A 22,114-nucleotide genomic window follows, 5' to 3' on the forward strand; every position below is an offset into this window, starting at 1 on the left:
CCATAATCCTTATTTCATAACACACTCTTATCATTATTCCAGGCATGGCCACTTCTATTTGTTTATTTGGTTGTTTTGCCAGTCATTTTGATAATGGATTAAGTACCCAGAAACCTAACACTCAAAACAAAAGCCTCCCTAACCATTCCTCCCACACTCACCCTCCCTGTGACCCTCCCTGCTCAAAATAACCATGAGTCCCAATCTCATGTTTATCTTTTCATTGCTTTCCTTTTTATGTAGTTCTATTGTATCTATTGTGGGATTGCCACTCCCTTGCAATGTCTTCCTCTCATTTTTTCCTGAGACTCTTGCAAAGGGGGGAGACGTGTGTTTATTCCTAGACAAAAGAAATTCTTCTTCACTCAAGCAGGGAGTGTTGATATAATAGTAACTAACGAAATGCCATTTTAACTATTTTTCATTCAAACCCTCTATGATCATTCCAATAATAGCCACACTCAGCTCAGAAGCTGTGATTCAACACCTGAATGTAGGGTGGTCAAATCCCGAACTCCTAGTGAAGGGAGGTGTTAAGGCGCCCTTGAGCTTCATTGGGACCCAGGCCTCCTTTGGAGGAAGACCCACTTTCCTGGGTCTCATCCTCTGGTTTGTCTCAAGATGTTTCTGGGCCATTTCTGCCTCATGGGACACAGTTAACCCACACGGTGTCCAGGTGAATAAATTGAAGGCCTCTGGCCCAAGCTTCCTCAAGGTCCTACTAATCCCAGGGCCCCCAGGCTGACTTCTGAATTCAGGGATTTCATTTTTCTCTTTCAAGCTCCTGGTAAATATCTGATCAAGAGACCTCTTATGAGCATCAGTTGTCTGTCTTCAGACCAGTAGGTCTTAACCAAGGACCCTTATCAGAATCACCTGAGAAGCTTTTAAAAAATAGGGATGCCTAGGGCTTCCCTGGTGGCGCAGTGGTTGAGAATCTGCCTGCCAATGCAGGGGACATGGGTTCGAGCCCTGGTTTGGGAAGATCCCACATGCTGCGGAGCAGCTAGGCCCGTGAGCCACAATTACTGAGCCTGCGCGTCTGGAGCCTGTGCTCTGCAACAAGAGAGGCCGTGATAGTGAGAGGCCCGCGCACCGCGATGAAGAGTGGCCCGCGGGCTTCCCTGGTGGCGCAGTGGTTGAGAGTCCGCCTGCCAATGCAGGGGACACAGGTTCGAACCCGGGTCTGGGAAGATCCCACATGCCGCGGAGCGGCTGGGCCCATGAGCCACAATTACTGAGCCTGCGCGTCTGGAGCCTGTGCTCCGCAACGAGAGGCCGCGATAGTGAGAGGCCCGCACACTGCAATGAAGAGTGGCCGCCCACTTGCCACAACTGGAGAAAGCCCTCGCACAGAAACGAAGACCCAACACAGCCATAAAAATAAATAAATTAAAAAAAAAAATTAAAAAAAAAAAGAGTGGCCCCCGCTTGCCACAACTAGAGAAAGCCCTCGCGCAGAAATGAAGACCCAACACAGCCATAAATAAATAAATAAAATTAAAAAAAAAAACAAAACGGGTGCCTAGAATCAACACGATCCCAAGAGATTCTGTAAGTCTGCTATCAGGAATTTTAAAGCATTCCCCCAAAGACCAGATATACACTTTTGGTTAAGAACCATATCGTCAGACAATGCCTGGCCAAGGCCCATGCCTGCCTTGGTCTTCAGCAAATTCTTCAAGGTAATGCCAGCTCCCCAGTTACCTGGCTTTTAGCCCCATGTTTCAGGAGACAGATGTTCATCTTTTGTTTTCCTCATGCCTCCCAGCAAATTGACATCCACTTTCTGACTATCAGGAAAAGGGCCAACTGTCTTTGAGAGATGTTTTGGCTACTGTGGTTTCCTGCAGACGTTTTAGATCTCTTTCACTCCCTGGTTTTTCTCTGCCTATCTCTCTGTCTCATTTTATCTCTCTGTCTCTCTCTGTCCCTCCCCCGTCTCTCATCTCAGTTTACCCTGCAGCTCTGTTCTTTTCTCCATGAAACAGGCACCTGCAGACTTCCATCCTCCACTTCTGACCCAAGAGGCAAAAGGATTTCTCTCTCTAGGACTAGTTTGAAATATCCTGCAGAAAGACCACATTTGAGAGGCAATTCCAGTAATGGCTAAGAGCATGGACTCCAGAGCCAGAGCTCAAATCCTAGCTGTGTGAACAGAGACAAATTAGTCAACTTCTATGTGACTCAGTTTCCCCATCTGTAAAATGAAGATGATAGCTGCACCTACTCCATTGGGTTGCTGAGAGGATTTAATGGGCTAAAATGCTCTCAGAGCAGCGCCTGGTACGTGGTGAGTGCTATCTAAGTAGGGTGACCACGTGTCCTGCAGACAACCCAAGAATGTTTAATTTGCTTCAACTCTCTAAAAGCAGGAGAAATAAGGTGAGCTCTTTTGTTGGACCTAATTCTAAAACATGGGTCAATATTGGTATGATGTAGAAGTGCATGAACCTTGGGAGAAAGAAATCATTTCATCAAGGAGCTCTTTATGGTACAAAGGGACCTGTGCTCATAGGACATGTTTAGTCATGTTCACTTCATTTAGGGAAAGCATTTCAACAAGTTGGGAAATTTGCATGAGTCAGAAACTTTAAAGGAGACTATCGCTAAAGAGGGACAGAAATCTCCAAGGACTACAATCCTCGTTGTACAATCAGGATTAACCAAGGAAGCACACTGGCTCCTCCTTCCCCTCCTCTCCTATGTTTCATCTCCTCTCAAGGACCATCCATTTTTTATTTATTTTTTTCTGAGTATATTTTTTTAACATCTTTGTTGGTGTATAATTGCTTTACAATGCTGTGTTAGTTTCTGCTATTTAACAAAGTGAATCAGCTGTACATATACATATATCCCCATATCCCCTCTCTCTTGTGTCTCCCTCCCACCCTCCCTATCCCACCCCTCTAAGTGGTCACAAAGCACCGAGCTGATCTCCCTGTGCTATGCGGCTGCTTCCCACTAGCTATCTCTTTTACATTTGGCAGTGTATATATGTCCCTGCCACTCTCTCACTTCATCCCAGCTTACCCTTCCCCCTCCCCGTGAAGGACTGTCCATTTTACATCCTCAATTCATCTTGCCTTTCTTCCCATTCCCACATCACCCACTCTTGTCAGGCTGCCTTTATTTTTCAATGGTGCTAGAGCATCTGCTTCCCAGCTGGCTTCCTCACATCAGCTCTGGCCCCTTCCAGAGTTCCAATGCATTTTCCACTCTCTACATTGTAGCCAGAGTGATTGCTTTGGAATACAAATCTGACTGTATTCCTGCTGTCCCTATCCCACCTCCACATCCCTAAAACCACTCAATGGCTTCCCAGTGCTTTCAGAATTAAGAAAAACTGCTTTAACAGCCTGCCAGCCCCTGTAGAGCCTGGCCCTCATCTGTCTCTCCAGCTCCATCAGTTCCACCTAGTTTGCTCTACGTACAGTGGCCTTCCTTCAGTGCTCGTAATCGCCAAGCTTCCCTGTGCCACTGGGCCTTTGTACGTGCTAGTTTCTTCCTGGAAGTTTCCTCCCCCCACCCCCCTTTAAAGAAATACTCATAGACTTATTTTTTAGAGCACTTTTAGGTTCACAGCAAAATTGAGCAGAAAGTATAAAGAGTTCCCATATACCCTGTTTCCCACCCTCCCCACACCCCAACACACACACACACGGCCTCCCATACCATGAATATCCCACACCAGTGTGTGCATTTGTTATAATCCATGAACCAGCATCGACACATCATTATCAACCAGTCCATAGTTTACATTATGGGTCACTCTTTGTGTTGTACATTCTATGGGTTTGGATAAATGTACAAGACAGATATCTTACAGTATCATACGGAGTATTTTCGCTGCCCTTAAAATCCCTTGTGCGCCACCTATTCATCCCTCCTTCCTCCCAAACCCCTGGCAAACACTGATTTTTTTTGTATTGCCTCCATAGTTTTGCTTTTTCCAGAATGTCATAGTTGGAATTATACAGTGTGTAACCTTTTCATATTGGCTTCTCTCACTTAGCAGTATGCTTTTGTAAGGTCTCTCTGTGTCTTTTCATGGCTTGATAGTTCATTTCTTTTTAGTGCTAAATAATATTCCATTGTTTGGATGTACCACAGCTTATGTATCCACTCACCTACTGAAGGACATCTTGGTTGCTTCCAAGTTTTAGCAATTATGAATAAAGCTGCTATAAACATTTTTTATGTGGACATAGTCTTCAACTCATTTGAGTAAGTACCAAGGAGTACGATTTCTGGATCCTATGGTAAGAGTATGTGTAGTTTTGTAAGAAATCACCAAACTGTCTTCTAAAGTGGCTGCTCCATTTTGCGTTCCCACCAGCACGTGGGAGAGCTCCTGCTTCTCCATGTCCTTCCCAGAACTTGGCATTGCCAGTCGTTTGGATTTGGGCCATTCATGTATACATATATATTAGTGTATAGTGGTATTTCATTGTTGTTTTAATTTGCAATTTCCTAATGACTGTGATGTTGAGCATCTTTTCAGATGCTATTTACCATCTGTATAGTATTTTGATGAGATGTCTGTTCAGATCTTTTGCCCATTTTTAAATTAGATTGTTTCCTTCTCCCTTTTTGACCTCAGTAAATCCTTCCTTCTCATCTTTTAGATCTTAACCCAGTAATCTCTTCTTTGCATCTTTATCTAGATTTTAAAAAAAACACAAAAAACTCATACATTCCTAGAGCACTATGTACCTCTTCTTCACAGTTATCAGAGTTGCAATTTAGTATTTATTTGTCTAATTATTGGAATAATGTCTGTAAGAGGAGGCATCACATCTGGTTTCGTTCCCTGGTGTATTGGTGTGCCCAGCGCTGTGCTTAACACATGGTGGGTGTCACACAAATATCTGTGGAGTGAGGAATAAACTAATAACCTCAGTGAGAAAGAAGGCGGAGCAGGAAGGAGGGGTCATGTAAAGAAACCATTGTGAAAACGGAGTGAGTCCAGAATTTCAAAGAGCAAATATAACAGTGGGAGGGACAAAAACAAAAACCAAAAAGCACAAACCTGTAAGACTGGTGTCAGGAATACTAACGTGTAAAATGAGCTGAGGCTTAAACAAATGACTGAGACCACAGAAAGACTGTTTTAGAAAATTATTTGGAGCAGGAAAAATAACAAGGAAAAGCCAGACCCCACACTTAGTGTGGCAGAATGGGGCATAACTTTTAATGCATAATGTTTCTCTCCCTCAAGAAGAGTAATTCTCAAACCAGAAAGTGTAAAAGGCAAACTGCAGAAGAAGAATGTCAAGCTCAAGATCAGTGAAGAGTTTTGGAAGCAGCTAGTCACCACTGTGTGAGCTCCGGTTTTGGATGAATGTCATCAGAACTTGGAAATATGATTGCAGGGTCACTGTCTGTGATTTCTGAGAAATTTGGGAAAGGAGCCAATAGCCAGGGAAATGTGAAATGTTTCTCAGTCTTCAAACAGGGAAAGAATGTGCCTTCGGGTAAATTTATTGACTTCTGACTTACAAACTTGACATTGATTCATGGCACAAGTATGTACTAGATTTGTAATTGGATGCCTAGAAAGTAAAACTTTCTATCTTTCTACCTCAGTAAGCCACCATTTCAAAGTCACAAGGCAGCAAGGTGGAGGCTGCGAATCACCTCGGAGGAAGTCGTTGTTCCTAGAAAATTTTCATGATTGATACCTTCTGTTGTGTAAATGTAGGCAGCTAGGCATCCATTATCCTCAGAATAGAATATAACTGGACATTTCCCCTAATGTAGAGCTTGACAAAGGCTGTTCTCCATATTTCTTGGTATGAATAGCTGGGTTGCTAGAAGGAATTGGGCAAATTTATACAGGTGCAAGGAACCTTCAGGAAGAAAAAGAATCAGGATAATTCCCTTCTCATTTGAGGCTAAATACTATCAATATTAGATCCTCTCTGATGGGCTGAAATGGTCACATCTGAAAAGATGACCAAGCACCTCCCTCACAAGGGGGACACTAACCATGGGGCAGGGGAAGTGTGAAATGGTGACAAGATCGTCCTCCAGCACCGTGTGTGGCTAGGTCAAAGCACTCACCCAGCCCAGCTGCCCCAGCAGAGAGAGTTTGGAGTAGTGAAACAGAAGGTAAGGGAGCAGGGCACAACTTTTAAAAGAATGACATAGCTATAGGACATGAAAAAAACTGGTTGGAACCAACCAGGTCCAAGATGGCGGAAGACTACACTTCCAGTGGACCTTGAGCCTCATTATACACTCATCGTAATGCATTAGCATGCTAAATGACAAACTCACCAGTGCCATGACAGTTCTGAGGCCAACCATAAAAGGTCAAAAATTGGGTGGTGGCCCAATTCCTGGAAATTTCCACCCCATCCCCGAAATAGTTGGAATAATCCTCCCATTCATTAGCCTATGATATTACCCAGCCCATAAAAACTAACCACCCCATATTTCAGGGCCTCTCACCTTCTGAGATGGCCACGCTCTGTCTGTGGAGTGTGTTTCTCTCTAAATAAATCCACTTCTTACCTATCACTGAATTCTGTGATGAGACATCAAGAACCTGAGCTTCATTAAGTCCTGAGACCAAGTGTGTGATTTCAGTTAAAAGACAGTGGGTTCCACTCTCACCACCATTATTCAACATAGTTTTGGAATTTTTAGCCACAGCAATCAGAGAAGAAAAAGAAATAAAAGGAATCAAAATCAGAAACAAAGAAGTAAAGATGTCACTCTTTGCAGATGACATGATACTATACATAGAGAATCCTAAACATGCTGCCAGAAAACTACTAGACCTAATCAATGAATTTGGTAAAGTAGCAGGATACAAAATTAATGCACAGAAATGTCTTGCATTCCTATACACTAATGATGAAAAATCTGAAAAAGAAACTAAGGAAACACTCCCATTTACTGTTACAACAAAAAGAATAAAATACCTAGGAATAAACCTACCTAAGGAGACAGAAGACCTGTATGCAGAAAACTATAAGACACGGATGAAAGAAATTAAAGACGATACAAACAGATGGCGAGATATACCATGTTCGGGGATTGGAAGAATCAACATTGTGAAAATGACTATACTACCCAAAGCAATCTACAGATTCAATGCAATCCCTATCAAACTACCACTGGCATTTTTCACAGAACCAGAACAAAAAATTGCACAATTTGTATGGAAACACAAAAGACCCCGAATAGCCAAAGCAATCTTGAGAAAGAAAAACGGAGCTGGAGGAATCAGGCTCCTGGACTTCAGACTATACTGCAAAGCTACAGTAATCAAGACAGTATGGTACTGGCACAAAAACAGAAATATAGATCAATGGAACAGTATAGAAAGCCCAGAGATAAACCCACGCACATATGGTCACCTTATTTTTGATAAAGGAGGCAAGAATATACAATGGAGAAAAGACAGCCTCTTCAATAAGTGGTGCTGGGAAAACTGGACAGCTACATGTAAAAGAATGAAATTAGAACACTCCTTAACACCACACACAAAAATAAACTCAAAATGGATTAAAGACCTAAATGTAAGGCCAGACACTATAAAACTCTTAGAGGAAAACATAGACAGAACACTCTATGACATAAATCACAGCAAGATCCTTTTTGACCCACCTCCTAGAGAAATGGAAATAAAAACAAAAATAAACAAATGGGACCTAATGAAACTTAAAAGCTTTTGCACAGCAAAGGAAACCATAAACAAGACGAAAAGACAACCCTCAGAATGGGAGAAAATATTTGCCAATGAAGCAACTGACAAAGGATTAATCTCCAAAATTTACAAGCAGCTCATGCAACTCAATATCAAAAAAACAAACAATCCAATCCAAAAATGGGCAGAAGACCTAAATAGACATTTCTCCAAAGAAGATATACAGATTGCCAACAAACACATGAAAGGATGCTCAACATCACTAATCATTAGAGAAAAATAAATCAAAACTACAATGAGGTATCACATCATACCAGTCAGAATGGCCATCATCAAAAAATCTACAAACAATAAATGCTGGAGAGGGTGTGGAGAAAAGGGAACCGTCTTGCACTGTGGGTGGGAATGTAAATTGATACAGACACTATGGAGAACAGTATGGAAGTTCCTTAAAAAACTAAAAATAGAACTACCATACGACCCAGCAATCCCACTACTGGGCATATACCCTGAGAAAACCATCATTCAAAAAGAGTCATGTACCACAATGTTCATTGTAGCTCTATTTACATTAGCCAGGACATGGAAGCAACCTAAGTGTCCATCGACAGATGAATGGATAAAGAAGTGGCACATATATACAATGGAATGTTACTCAGCCATAAAAAGAAACAAAATTGAGTTATTTGTAGTGAGGTGGATGGACCTAGAGTCTGTCATACAGAGTGAACTAAGTCAGAAAGAGAAAAATAAGTACCGTATGCTAACGTATATATATATATGGAATCTAAAAAAAAAAAAAAAAGGTTCTGAAGAACCTAGGGGCAGGACAGGAATAAAGACACAGACGTAGAGAATGGACTTGAGGACACGGGGAGGGGGAAGGGTAAGCTGGGATGAAGTGAGAGAGTGGCATGGACATATATACACTACCAAATGTAAAATAGATAGCTAGTGGGAAGCAGCCGCATAGCACAGGGAGATCAACTCGGTGCTTTGTGACCACCTAGAGCGGTGGGATAGGGAGGGTGGGAGGCAGATGCAAGAGGGAGGAGATATGGGGATATATGTGTATGTAGAGCTGATTCACTTTGTTATAAAGCAGAAACTAACACACCATTGTAAAGCAATTATACTTCAATAAAGATGTTTAAAAAAAAAAAGAAAGAAAGTGGGTTCAAGTCCCAATCTAGGTTTTGGCTGGGTTCAAGCCCCATCTGAATTGCATGGTTTCAGTAGGAGCCCACGTGTGACACGTTCTTATGTAAGCTTGATGCGAGGGAACACTGGCCATGGCCTGTGAAGAGAGCTGGGTGGGCTGTTGGCATTAATGCACACAAGCTGGGTGGGGCCTTCTTCCTTCGGCAGCAATATAAGTGGCAGCAGCAGAGAGAGCCTGGGTCGCCTTGGCAAATCACTGCCCAAACTGTACAACCATACACAGGGAGCAGGGAGATAGAAATTTTTGCTGATTTGGTGTACTGGACTGAACAATGTTCCCTCCACCTCCCCCACAAATTCATGTCCACCTGAAACCTCAGAATGCGACCTTATTTGGAATAGGGTCATTGTAGTTGTAATTAGTTAAGATGAGATCACACTGGCCCTAAATTTAATAAGACTGGTATCTTTGTAAGAAGAGAGGATTATACATAAAGACCCCCAGGGAAGAAGTCCACGTGACCACAGAGGCAGAGACTGTAGTGATGCACCCGCAGGCCAAGGAACGCCACGGATTGCTGGGAGACCCAAGAATCTAGGAGAGAGGCATGGAACAGATGCTACTTGATTTCAGACTTCTGGCCTCCTGGACTGTGAGAGAATACATTTTTGTTGTTGTAAGCCACCAAGTTTGTGGTACTTGGTTACAGCGGTCCTAGAAACAAATTGATTCTGCGGCATGGGGATTCAAGAGAGTAATCTGAAAAGTAAGAAATGATGTGAATATTATTTGAATCCCAATCTGGTAAAGCAAGTTACGCTAGTCACAGCTTATTAAACAGCTGTCTTAGCTATTTGGATAAACAAGAAAATGCAGAAATGACATCTTATAGTATTTTTATGGCTAAATTAGAGAAATGTAGGTTAGATGATAATACAAGTATGAGGGTTGTCAACCAGCTTCACGCTCATTGGGATGGACTGATTAATGCTGACCCACAGAAGATTGCATGACTCTGTGCTTTTATCATGACTTGGATAAGACTTTGAATGTGTTCTTGTCAAATGTATAAGTAATACAGAGTTGGTAGGGATAATATGATAGATGACAGATCCCACATTCAAATTAATCAGAATAGCTAGAATGATGAAACAAAGACCCCAAGATGACATTTTATGGGGAAAAATGTGAAGTTAAACCTTTAGTTTCCCAAAGTCAGTTGCAAGAATGAACTGGAGGTGACCTGGATTGAGAAAAATTCATGGGAAATTTTCTGGAGATTTATAGTTGACGCTAGTTTAAAAGGCAGCAATGTGACATGGTTACACAAAAAGGTAATAAAATTTTAGATCGCACTGATACAGCTGTACCAATAACAACTAACTCATTAATCAAGTTCCTTACAGATAGGTGAAATGATTTGAATATAGGTCATCAAAGTGTTTCCTGGGAAGACCAGACGATTAGCGAATTGCTCTGATACACAGGAGTAAGAAGTGAGTGTATTGGCGAGGGGAGGTAAGCAGTTTCTAGGAAAATGCTCAGCATATATTAAATATGAAACAACAGCCTCAAGACTCCAAACTGTTCTTTCCCCATGCTGTCCTTCCACGCCGAGGAATTAGAGGATCTGAAGCAGACCAGGCAGGAGATATGGACGTGGCTACTGCCCCTCGCCGTCAAGGTAAACCAGCAGGTAACAGAGTGCCCCAGGCCTGCCAGACTGAGCACTCCTCACTCCCCTTCCCCTGCAAAGGCTCTTGCGGCCCACGCCAACCGCAAGGTATGCAGAGAAGGAAATTCTGGGGACTGTAGCTCCAGCTTAGCTACATCCATACCATGCAAATCCCACACAACATAGGAAAGACTATCTTTGGACTTTTCATTTAGAAATAATATTGGACTTACAAAAAAATTGCCAAAAGAATTCCTGTATACCCTTCACCCAGCTTTCCCCTATGTTAACATCTGACGCAGGCGGAGTACAATGATCAAAACCAGAAAATTGAGACTTCCCTGGTGGCGCAGTGGATAAGACTCCTCGCTCCCAGTGCAGGGGGCCAGGGTTCGATCCCTGGTCAGGGAACTAGATCCCACGTGCATGCTGCCATTAAGAGTTCACATGCTGCAACTAAGGAGCCTGCCTGCTGCAACTAAGACCCGGTGCAACCAAATAAATAAATAAATAAAAATTAAAGTAGCTTTCTGTTAAAAAAAAAAAAACAACAGAAAATTAACATTGATCCTATTAACTCATTTGCAGATCCTACTGAAGTTAGGTCAACTGTCCCACTCATCTCCCTTTTCTGTTCCAGAGCCCAAGCCAGGTTCCCACATAGCAGTTAGTTGTCATGTTTCCTTGGTGTCCTTCAATCTGGAGCAGTTCATCAGCCTTCTGAAAGAATATGTGAGGGTAACTTTGACAAACCAGAAAATGTCTAGGGTGGTGAGCATCTGGAAAGCAAGAACCCTGAGAAACCGTTCGCCAGGACTGGAGCTGTCAGCCTAGAGTGGAGAAGTCTTAAGGGGACGTGTTAGTTGTCTTTAAAGTTTTCTTCAAACACTGGAGGAGCCTCAGGCAGAAGATGGAGTAGATTTATTCTGTGTTGCCCCAGGGAATGGAAATAGAACCAAGAGATGGTGTTACCAATACGAAGATTTCAGCTCGGTACCATGCAGAACATTCTATCAGTTAGTACCAACCAACCATACCCTGGAACTTGGCAGCACCGAGCTGGATCAGGACAGACAGATAGGCCTGAGTAACAAGAAGCCAGGTAGAGGCAGGGCAGGGGTAGGGTGGCAGAGCTGGAATAGCTGTAGAGCAGCTGGCCAGGGCCCTCATGACTTCGGGATGTCAGCCCAGGGGAAAGAGCAGAGCAGACAGAGGCTTGATTGGCACGTCCAGCGGAGAAGGTTGGGGAGACAACAGCTAGAACAGAAAACGCCTCCTCTATCAGGTTTGCTGCCAAAGTCCACTGTTAATAGGCAGCTTGAGGCATTGCCCACAACCCTACCAGCAAGCCATCTGTCATGCTGTGGCCGCGTTCCCCTATCCAGCCACAGGTCTTGTGTCTGTCTTGCCATTCATCCATCATCTGACCCTCCACCCAGCCGTTTATACCTTCAACCATCAAGCCAACATTTGTCTAACTTCCACTAGGTGCCAGGTTCTGTGTTGGACACGGGGAGCATAATAATGAAAAACATCTTTCCTGCTCCCAAAGTGTGTATGGTTTAGCGGAAGGTGGGAGGATGGAGGTAATAAAACAATGAAGCTGTCACTGGGTGAAACACAGACTTCAGCTAAGGAAGTTTAGGTTTCCTTTTAAAACTCACCCAATTGAGCAACTTCTAAGATGATTCAAAGTCATCTGTAAGGAGTACAGAAAAGTTATTTGAATTTCCAGAGGCAGTTTCAGATTTTACGTGAGTCACGAGAAATTCTTGGGATTGGAATCAGATTCAGTGAAATTCAGTGTAATAAATATGTCCTGCGCGCCAAGGAGGAGGAAAGGAATCACTACCCCAATCCCTCCCCTTTTTAGACTCAAGATTATGAGAACCTCTCTGGTGAGCTGACGGTCCTACCTAAGGACCACTGGTGGGAAGGGCCACCAAGAGCTGCCACCAGGAGGGCAGGGGCCTGTGAAGAGGTGACTTGACTGTCGCCTCCCGACCCAGTTGCCCTAGCAGGGTGAGCCTGTGTGTAGGAACCCAGGAGTGACGCTTTCTTGGCTGAGCATGACACTAAGAGCGGGAGTGTCCTCCCTTGAAAAACCACCACGGCCTGTGCAGGGATCTGAACGGGGCGCCACTGTAGCCGTCAACTGGGTGGGACTGTCTGTGATCAATAGCCAATGTTCATCAAAGGACCTGAGTTCCAGGCACTCCTCTGTCACTCACTGGTCCTCTGAGTTGGCAAGTCCCCAGTCATAAACTGGGGACATTATAATTCCCTTCTCAACAGGGTTGCTTAGAGGCTTAAAGACTAAATTGAGAGGTTATGTGGGAAGGCTCTCTGTTATAGAACAAGAGTGTGTTTCAGGAACCAGCTCTGGCCAGCATTTTCATATCCTTAGATGGGTAATCAAGCATCACCTCCTACTAATTTTCACTTTGACCTTGGGTGAGAGAAATTGTTGACAGAACATTAAATCATCAATTGTTTTGCCCTATTTCAGACAGTAGCATTCTTTGCTTTTTTTCTTTAAACCCAACATTTCTAAGCCAAACTTTGATGTAAAATGGGGTAACACAATGTCTCTTAACAGGGTGATTGTAAAAATTAAATGAGGTGTCATGTGTCTACCAAGAGGCAGGGCCCGGCGCAGGCTTCACATGTGAAATCAATCCTTGCTTCCCTCCCATCTTACTCAATCTTTAGCTTTAATGAGTACATGCAGAGTAGAACTCAAAAACAGTTAATAACAGCTAACATTAATTGAGCACTTACTATAAGCAGGCACTGTGTTATGTGCCTTTTTTGTGTTATTTCATTTGATTCTCACGATAGCCCTATGGAAATTATGCAGTTACTAGCCCCATTTTACAGAAAGGAACTAGGAGCACAGAGAAGTTAAGTAACTTGGCCAAGAGCACACAGCTGGTAAATAATAGAGCCAGTGTACGAGCCCACACATCCCAGTCCCAGAGCCCTTGCTCCTGAGGGATCTACTCTGCTGCCTCATTACTGGGGCGGAGACACCAATTCAGTTTCAACTCAGCCTGAAAGTTGAATAGTAATGAAATGTAGGTTACTTCTAATTTGTGCTAAACCTTGACCTAATGCGGCTTAGTTCCACCTGCTTTTCTGTGCCTATCAAAATCATCTCAACAATGTGTTTCAGTCTGCTTGTCTCCCTTAATTTGTTTGTACCGCTCACCTAAGCCAGGAGTAATTTGACCTTTTACACTTCAATGGTGCTAAATGATTCGCATGCCTGAAAGAGAGAGAGGGAGAGAGAGAGAGAAACAAGGTTAACATAATATCATGCATCATAAATAGCAGTCTGGGTCCAGCTGGACATAAAAAAATCAGGGCAAATAGAGGGATAAAAGGGAGGATTCTCTTTTGAGTAATAAATTTAGAAGCTAACATTTTGCCCCTGAGAGGCACAGTGCAAAGTAAGAATTTGTCATATCAAAGAAGCCTGGAAATGACACAAACTGTGGCCCTAGATATGATCAGTATGAAACAGAAAGCGAAGTCTGATGCAGTCGGTACCAAGGTGGAAGATACAAGGAAGGAAAGACATATAAGCAGCCAGGAAACCAGGGTCACCATGGAAACCCATGGTGCTGGAAATGCAGCTCAGAAGCACAAGGAAAGGGAGAGCCCAGGCCAAGGATGTGGGTGAGCAGGATTTACTTGAAGGGGGGGCTCTGCCTGGCTCTTTGTGCTGGTGTTGGAGCCAGGAAGTATCCTGGTTTTCATAAAAACTGGGGTGAACTATCCCACATTTATGCTTTGGACAGTCATCATACATCTGCCCCTTAGTGAGGGCCAGGCTACGAAGATGAACCAAAAGTCACACTTGGCCTCAGGAAGCTTACCATCTACTGGGACAGACAGACTGGCAGGCGGGTGATGGCCATGCTGTGTAATGGATACTTTTATGGACTTAGGAAAAGAGGTGCAAAGAGGGGGCAGGTCCAGGTACAGGGAGAATGATATCTGGGCTGCAATTTGGAGAATAACGTGGTGTTTTCCAGGTGGGTGGCACTGAGTGTCATCACCCCTGGCAGGGGAAACCTCATCTGCAGAGACATTGGAATCTGAGCTCGTTTGGCGTGTTTGGGAAAGCATGTTGTGGGGTATGATTGGAGCAGAGGGTCTGTGTGGGAACACAGTGAGAGATGGGGCTGGAAGGGTGGGTAGGAGTCAGATCACAGATTATGCCTTTTAGCTTATCCTGAAGATGCCTCTTGTCTCTGATGGATTGCTGAGAACCCTGAACACAGCAGACTTTGCCTGCCTGGGTGCTGCTATGCTCAGGGGCAATACTTTTTAGTATTTTTCAAACTATAGGTCACAACCTCCCTAGTGGATAATGAATTTTTAAAAATAATGAAATAGACTAAAGCAGTGCCTTTTGCATGGGTGGCCTGCTTTTTTTTTTTTTTTTTTAATTCCAATCTGTCATGGACTGATACTTTTGTAAAATACAAGACAATAAAAATTAATTACTAGGAAAAGGATCATGCTCTTAGATGTCACAGTAATGTCAAATTGCTATAAAAGTTTCTAAAAAGACCTACTTTACTGAGATATAATTCACATATCATACAATTCACCCATTTACAGTGTACAAGCCAATGTTTTCAGTATATTCACAGAGTTGTGCAACCATCACCACAACCAATTTTAGAACATTTTCATCACTCCTGAAAAAAGCCTTCTACCCCTTAGCAGTTAATCCCCTTTTTCCTCCAGACCCCCTCTTCCCAGCCTTAGGCAATCACTAATCTACTTCTATCTTTATAGATTTGCTTATTCTGGTCATTGCATACAAATGGAAGCATGCAATAATGTGATCTTTTGTGACTGGCTTCTTTCTTTAGCATAATGTTTTCAAGGTACATGCATGTTGTAGCATGTATCAGTACTTCAGTTCTTTGTATTGCCAAATAGTATTCCATCATTGGAATGTATCACGTTATTTATCCATTCATCAGTTTACAGATATTTGGGTTGTTTCCATCTTTTGGCTATTACAAATAATGCTGCTATGAACATTTACGTACAAGTTTTTGTGTGAAGGTATGTTTTGATTTCTCTTGGGTATATACACCCAGGAGTAGAATTGCTGGGTCATATAACTCTATGTTTACCTTTCTAAGGAACTGCCATACCGTTTTCCATAGCAGCTGCACCATTTTACATTCTCAATAGCAGTGTATGGAGGTTCCAATTTCTCCACATTTTCATCAATACTTATTACTGTAGCCATCTTAGTGGGTGTAAAGTGACATCTCATTGTGGTTTGTGTTTGCATTTCCCTGATAGCTAATGATGTCAGGCATCTTTTCATGTGCTGTACACTCAATTTCTGCACTTATTTCCTCCCTGGCTGCTGATAAGCAGTTCACAGACCACAATTCGAGTAACACTGGGCTAGAAAATGTGAGTGCATTACATGGAGTGAGGTTAAGTGTTATTTCAGAAAACTTCTGTTTCGGTTAGATACACGTGTTTATGTGTTCAGGACTGAGATAATAAAATGTATTTGTACTTCTTATTGTTTGAATCCCTTCCTGACATCCGTCTTCATGTAAAACGGCACAGGCCATCCTTGAAGAGGGACATTGTCCTTCCAAACATACCTCATGGCCAAGTGCCACTGCCTGAGCCCTGAGAAAATCTGACTGGCAGCTTCAAAATATGAAACTAATAAAAAAGGGCTTAAGTCCCAAACCAATTTAATTACTAAAATAGATCCACTGTTTTGAACTCAGTGAAACGTTTCAAAAAATTTTTTGAAAGACTATTTCTGTTGTATTTTAATGCTCTATTCATTTGATAAGAGTTTTTTAAAACGTGACTTTATTCCATGAAAATGTGATAGCTTAAAAGAGTTGGTTGGCTCTGCGGTATTACCAAAGGCAGGTTATGCCTCGGTGGAGGCATATTACACACCACTCACTTGTGTATGTGTTCACGTCTCCGTGTACATGTGTGCACATGCAAATATCTTTGCTTCAACAGAGGCTGCTGTTCACCCATGTTCATTGCAGCATTATTCACAATAGCCAAGGGGTAGAAGCTACCCAAGTGTCCACTGAAGGATAGAAGGGTTAAAAAACGTGATATAGGGCTTCCCTGGTGGTGCAGTGGTTAAGAATCCCCCTGCCAATGCAGGGGACATGGGTTCGAGCCCTGGTCCGGGAAGATCCCACATGCTGCAGAGCAACTGAGCCGGTGCGCTACAACTGCTGAGCCTGCACTCTAGAGCCTGTGAGCCACAACTACTGAAGCCGGCGCGCCTAGAGCCCGTGCTCCGCAACACGAGAAGCCACCGCAATGAGAAGCCCGCGCACTGCAACTAGAGAAAGCCTGCTCGCAGCAACGAAGACCCAGCACAGCCAAAAATAAAATAAATAAATTTATAAAAAAAAAAGAAAAAAAAAGTGATATATACATACAATGGAATGTTATTCCGCCTTTAAAAAAAAAGGAAATCCTGGCACATGCTACAATACGGATGAAACTTGAAGACATGCTGCTAAATGAAATAAACCAGTCACAAAATGACAAATACTGTCTGGTTCCACTTAACATGACCTATCTAAAGTACTCAAACTCATAGAGATAGAAAGTAGAATGACGATGGCCAGGGGCCGAGGGGAGGGGAAAATGGGGAGCTGTTAGTCAATGGATACAGAGACTCAGTTTTGCAATATGAAAAACTTCTAAAGGTCTGTTGCACAACAATGTGAAAATACTTAATACTACTGAACTGTATACTTAAAGATTAAAACGATAAATTTTATGTCATGTGTTTTTATACCATAATCTAAAATAAAAAAGAATGAAAGATGATGCTACTTGGAGGCTACACCATTTAGCAGACAGAACTTGGGTGCTGGATCGACAAACCAGGATTTAAATCCCTACTCTACCTCTTCAGAGCCCTGCGACTTGGGTGAGCGACGTCAACCCTTGACGCTTGAGTGCTTTCAACAGGAAAATAGCTAGTTCTTAGTGCCAGCAGGAGGGTTAGCTGGGAGTAAAGTGCCTGGTGGAAATTGAGGGGAGTCCAAAGAGCTGTGCCTTCCATGAGCAGTATACAACCTACGGCCCCCTCCCATTGCACTCCTGTCTGTCTGTCTGTCTGTCCTTTGGTCTACCGGAGCCAGTTTGCAGACATGTGGTGGTACTGCCGGGAGATCCTGGTGCAATCACAGTGAGCCTCTCTCTGGGGACCACCTCCTGCTACCTAAACCTAAGTTACACCCTCTGAAAACAGGACTTTCTGCTCCTTGGGAAATTCTCTGAAGCTCTGAGGGATCCAGCCTTGGGGTTCCTTGTAAGAGTCTTTTACCAGCTCAGCCTGGCTTCCAGCCTCACAGAAGACAGCCAGAGACAAGTTGTGGGATTTTCGGTGTGTTCCAAGAGAAGCGGTGGGGACTTTCTGTACCCAGGAAAACTCCCCAGCCAGTCAAGGCCTCATCCCTTGGCTCAAGGTTTTGCTCTCATAAAACACACATTCCTGAGATCATACTAATACTCTTACAATTAAATAACTTTATAGCTTCCTTAGAGATTTCGCATACAGGATATCCATCCAACCTTATCACAGACTGTGAGGTTGGGTTATCATCTCTGCTTTTACAGATGAACATTTTAATGAGCACCTACTTTATGTCAAGCCATTTTCTAGGCTCTTTCTCCCAAGTTATCTTCCTCTGTGTCGTAAATGGCCCAGGAAGGACTCAGAGCCAGATCTTCCATGCACGATGCTTCTCCCAGAGCACCTCAGCTGCCTTCTGAGTCACTGGTGAACCATCAGGCCCCTTGCAGAGAGCAGGTTTTACTGGGGCTAAGAGCACAGCAGGAAGGTACCTAAAAGAGACAGACCTGCTGGAGGAGAGTGCAGACAGGAGTGGTGAGATGAGGGGCCAAAGGAATGGGGAACCCAGGACTACAGTGGTCTTGACTGTGGGCCGGCCTGCCCTGCCTGAGTTTCCCAGGCTCTCTTGTTTTCTCTCCTCAGAACACCTCCCCACAGAGCCCCTGCACCGTAGTGGGCAAGGTCACTGGCTCGGGAGGCAGACAGATCTGGTTCCAGTCTCTGCTAAGTCTTGGCCTCTGCATCAATACAATGGGGATAGTAAGAGTAGCTAGCTCTTAGGAGGCTGTGAGGGTTCCAAGAAATGACGTATTTACACGAAGTGCTCAGCGCCACTCCTGTCACATGGAAAGAACTCAGTATATACTGCCATGGTGCTTCGGCCCTGCCCTCCACAGGTTCCTACGTCCAGTGCCACAGCAAGTCCCTCTTTTCTCACCCACTCCCGCTCCAGCCAAACCCACACCCTTGAAAAAGCCACAGGGAACTGCAGAAGAACCAGAGAGCCAGCTGGAATGGGAGAGGAGCAGGCAGAGACAGAGAGCCCCTACCATCTCCCCCTCCTCCTGGAGGACAGGCTGACCCTCAGGCCCAGCCTCTCCTAAATCCAAACTCCCTCCTTCCTGTTTACGCTATCAGCATCCTGGCATTTAACTTGGCCCAAGGGAGAGAAGCTGTGGGTTCAGCCTTAGGAGCGGCAAAGACCCTGGGCTGGGAAAGCCACTGGTCCAAGTCTCCCAGTGGGGCCGTCCCATCCCGCAGACAGGCTCAGAGCAGAGGAGCTGAGAGCTGGCAGGCCGGGGGCAGGCGTCGCGGGGCTCACACCACCCAGGGAGCATTCTGCACAAGCACCATCTGATGGGGCTTCCACCACCCTCCTGCTAGTGCCGCTGGTGACATCCCAGAGGAAGTCACTAGTCCTTAGAAGTCTTGCCCTTCCCCCGACCCCCCCTCCCAGAGTCCCACTGCCTTGGAATTTTCTCACCCTGTGGGTGAGTGTCCCACCATGGCTGCCTTGCTGATATTTTTGAGGAAATGCTTAACTCACACGCCCTCCAACTTTACATCTCCTCAGCAAGACTGCAAAGAAAGGGTCTTACTCTGGAAGTATCATAACACAATGGGAAGACCGTGGGCTTTGCAGCCAACAGGCTGGCATTCAATCCTCAGCCACGCTATTTACTCCAACTTCTTCGACCCCTTTGAACCTCAGTTTCCTCACGTCTGTAGTGACTCTGACGACACTTACTCCAGAAGGTTACCATGGAGATTAAATCAGATGACATGTGACAGTACCTACCACACTGGGCATGTATAAAAGATGCTCGATAAATATTGTTTCCTCCCACTTCTTCCAGAGGGAGTGTCATGGGCCATAGCTTAGTCAATTGGCCGATTAGCATCCTGTACTTTTCAGAGTGTTATTGGGTGCTGTAGAAACGATTAGAGCGGGGAGGAGATATTGTCTCAGCCCTGGGGAAATTCCCAAATGTGTGAGGGAAACCATAATATGTGCACTCTACTAGCAAACTAAGATGGTGCCACCGACACCTCCTTGGGCTCCTGAGACATTCGGAGGCCACCACTGCTGCTCTCAGGGGCCCGGCCAGCATAGCTGCAAGGCATTGCTTTCTGATAAGAAGTGGAGGCTGCAATAGTCATTTAGGGCACGCTCTCCTTTTGTTCCAGAGGAACTCCCCAGATGGGCCTGTTAACTACCTAAGGACCTCTCTTGAGATGGAACTATGATTTCAAGAAGACTCTGACTGTGGCTATTGAAGGCAGAGTTGCAACTTTACAAACCAGCCTGCTGTGGACAAATGTGTTCTCCCTAAGGCAGGGACAAGGCTGATGAATGGCTACGGCAGTTTTCCTCTCCTTTTGCACCCTGGGGGCCCTGGTGGTAGTGGCATAAGGGCCAGAAGCTGATGACTATCTTGTGAGAGGCTGTGTGAGACTCTGGGCACAAACACAGCTGCTATGGGACACAGGTGACAAAGTGAGACACCAAAGTGGGAGACGCCAGCACCTCTGATGGCTATTATGTCTATACCTTGCCCTCCTAATACATCTTGTATGAAGTAATTGCTGGTACATAGGAAAGCTGTTAATGGCAGAGTAGCCAAGAAAGCAGACCCAGGGACCAAACCACCTGGGTTTCGGGCAAACCACTGAACTTCCCTGTCTTAGTTTCCTTGTCAACAAAATGAGGACACTGGTCCCCCGCTCCCAGGCAATGCATGTAGGACACTTAGAATGGGGCCTGGTACAGTGTATGTTCTACAAAAGTGTCAACTGTTGGTTTTTAGCCACCTAAAATATTTGCCTTTCAGTGAATTCTCTCAGGTTTTCTAGGTTTGCAATTGTATCATCAGTAAATAATGAAAAACTGGCCAGTTCTTTTTCATTATCCTACTTTCTGTTTCTGTGTTCTGCCTTATCTCATTGGCTATAATGTAGGCCCTTTTGGGGAATGGTAAAAACCATGCTGAATTTTCAAGCAGCTATGGGAAGGATGGATGTGAGACAAGAATAGCCAGAAGCAGAGTGCTGGCTAGGAAGCTCTTGTAGTAAGTTAGCTATGATGTGAAGATGGCTCCGTGGTGGATGACACCCTAGAAAACAGTAAGGGGGGCTCCAGCTAAGAGACACTTTAGAGTAAGAGTCGAATGGATTTGATGGTGATACTGATCATAAAAATAAATGACTAAAACTGACCATCAGAGCAATTCTATTATAATTTATTCATCTGAAAAGGAGGGAAAGAAAGGAAAAAATTCATAATCTCACTTTACGGTTAGTTTTGAGACAATGGATTTGCGAGAAGTTTGCATATACTTTTATTTTCTACTGTATCTCCATAGTTTGTCACAAGTTAGCTATTTCCGAAATACTTTACAATTCATTAATGTTTGTAAAAGTGTTTCTAGTTTACAAAGCAAACACACATTTGACCTTGTTTTGCCTTCACAAAATCCCTGTGGTAGATATTACTGAAGCATCGGATGTGAGGTACTGTAACATAGTGGATAAAAACATGGCTCTGGTGTTTGAAACCTGGCTTACTAGCTGTGTGACCTCTGGTAAGTCACTTAACCTCTCTGTGCCTCAGTTCTGCATCTGTAAGATGGAGATAATGATACGCTCCCTGTCATGGTGTGGCTTAGTGATATAGTTAAGTACCTGTTATTATGACTATGGAACTTCAGGGCTTGCAAAGCTCTCTTCCTTTCTTACCTGACCTTCTTGGAGCCTCATACACTTGTCACACATCCCCTTGCAATTCACACTGCCGTTGAACCATGGCCTGTCCTGTTACTGTGTGCCTCGTGAATGTGCCTCTGTCTTGAAACCCTGGTTCAGTCAGGAGAGCGCTGCTCCGCTGGGTGGTGAGCCTGAAGGCTCAGTATGGTCTTCAAGAGGGGAGACGTGTGAACCTGCTGGGCCCTGGAGGCATGACAGGGGCTCAGTTCCCATGCCCTGATTCCACGGCAGCCCCTCTGATTAGGGTGACTGTAGAACCTACAGAGCTATTAAATAATTAGTCCAGGGCAGCAGGCCTGAGCCAGACCTGCCCTGGGCAACCAGGATGTGTGGTCACCTGGCCTATGAAGGAACCTTTTTCTCCCCACACCAAAGTCTTGGTCTCACGTCTCAGCCCGACGTTGGCCCTCTGCCCTTCTATCACACACGGGCACACGCAAAACTCCACGATAGATT

At 44.2% G+C, this 22,114-nt stretch overlaps 1 long non-coding RNA gene across 1 annotated transcript; it reads left to right on the plus strand.

Moving 5' to 3' along the window:
- The first annotated feature begins 1,422 nt into the window (after window positions 1-1,422).
- On the plus strand, window positions 1,423-21,111 carry LOC309649088. The gene is made up of 2 exons (XR_014256958.1): window positions 1,423-19,702; window positions 20,084-21,111. It is a non-coding gene; the product is annotated as an uncharacterized lncRNA (long non-coding RNA).
- The last annotated feature ends 1,003 nt before the right edge of the window (window positions 21,112-22,114 follow it).

The sequence above is a fragment of the Balaenoptera physalus genome (assembly GCF_965194825.1).
Source record: "Balaenoptera physalus genome assembly, chromosome: 1".
Taxonomy (NCBI): Eukaryota; Metazoa; Chordata; class Mammalia; order Artiodactyla; family Balaenopteridae; genus Balaenoptera; species Balaenoptera physalus.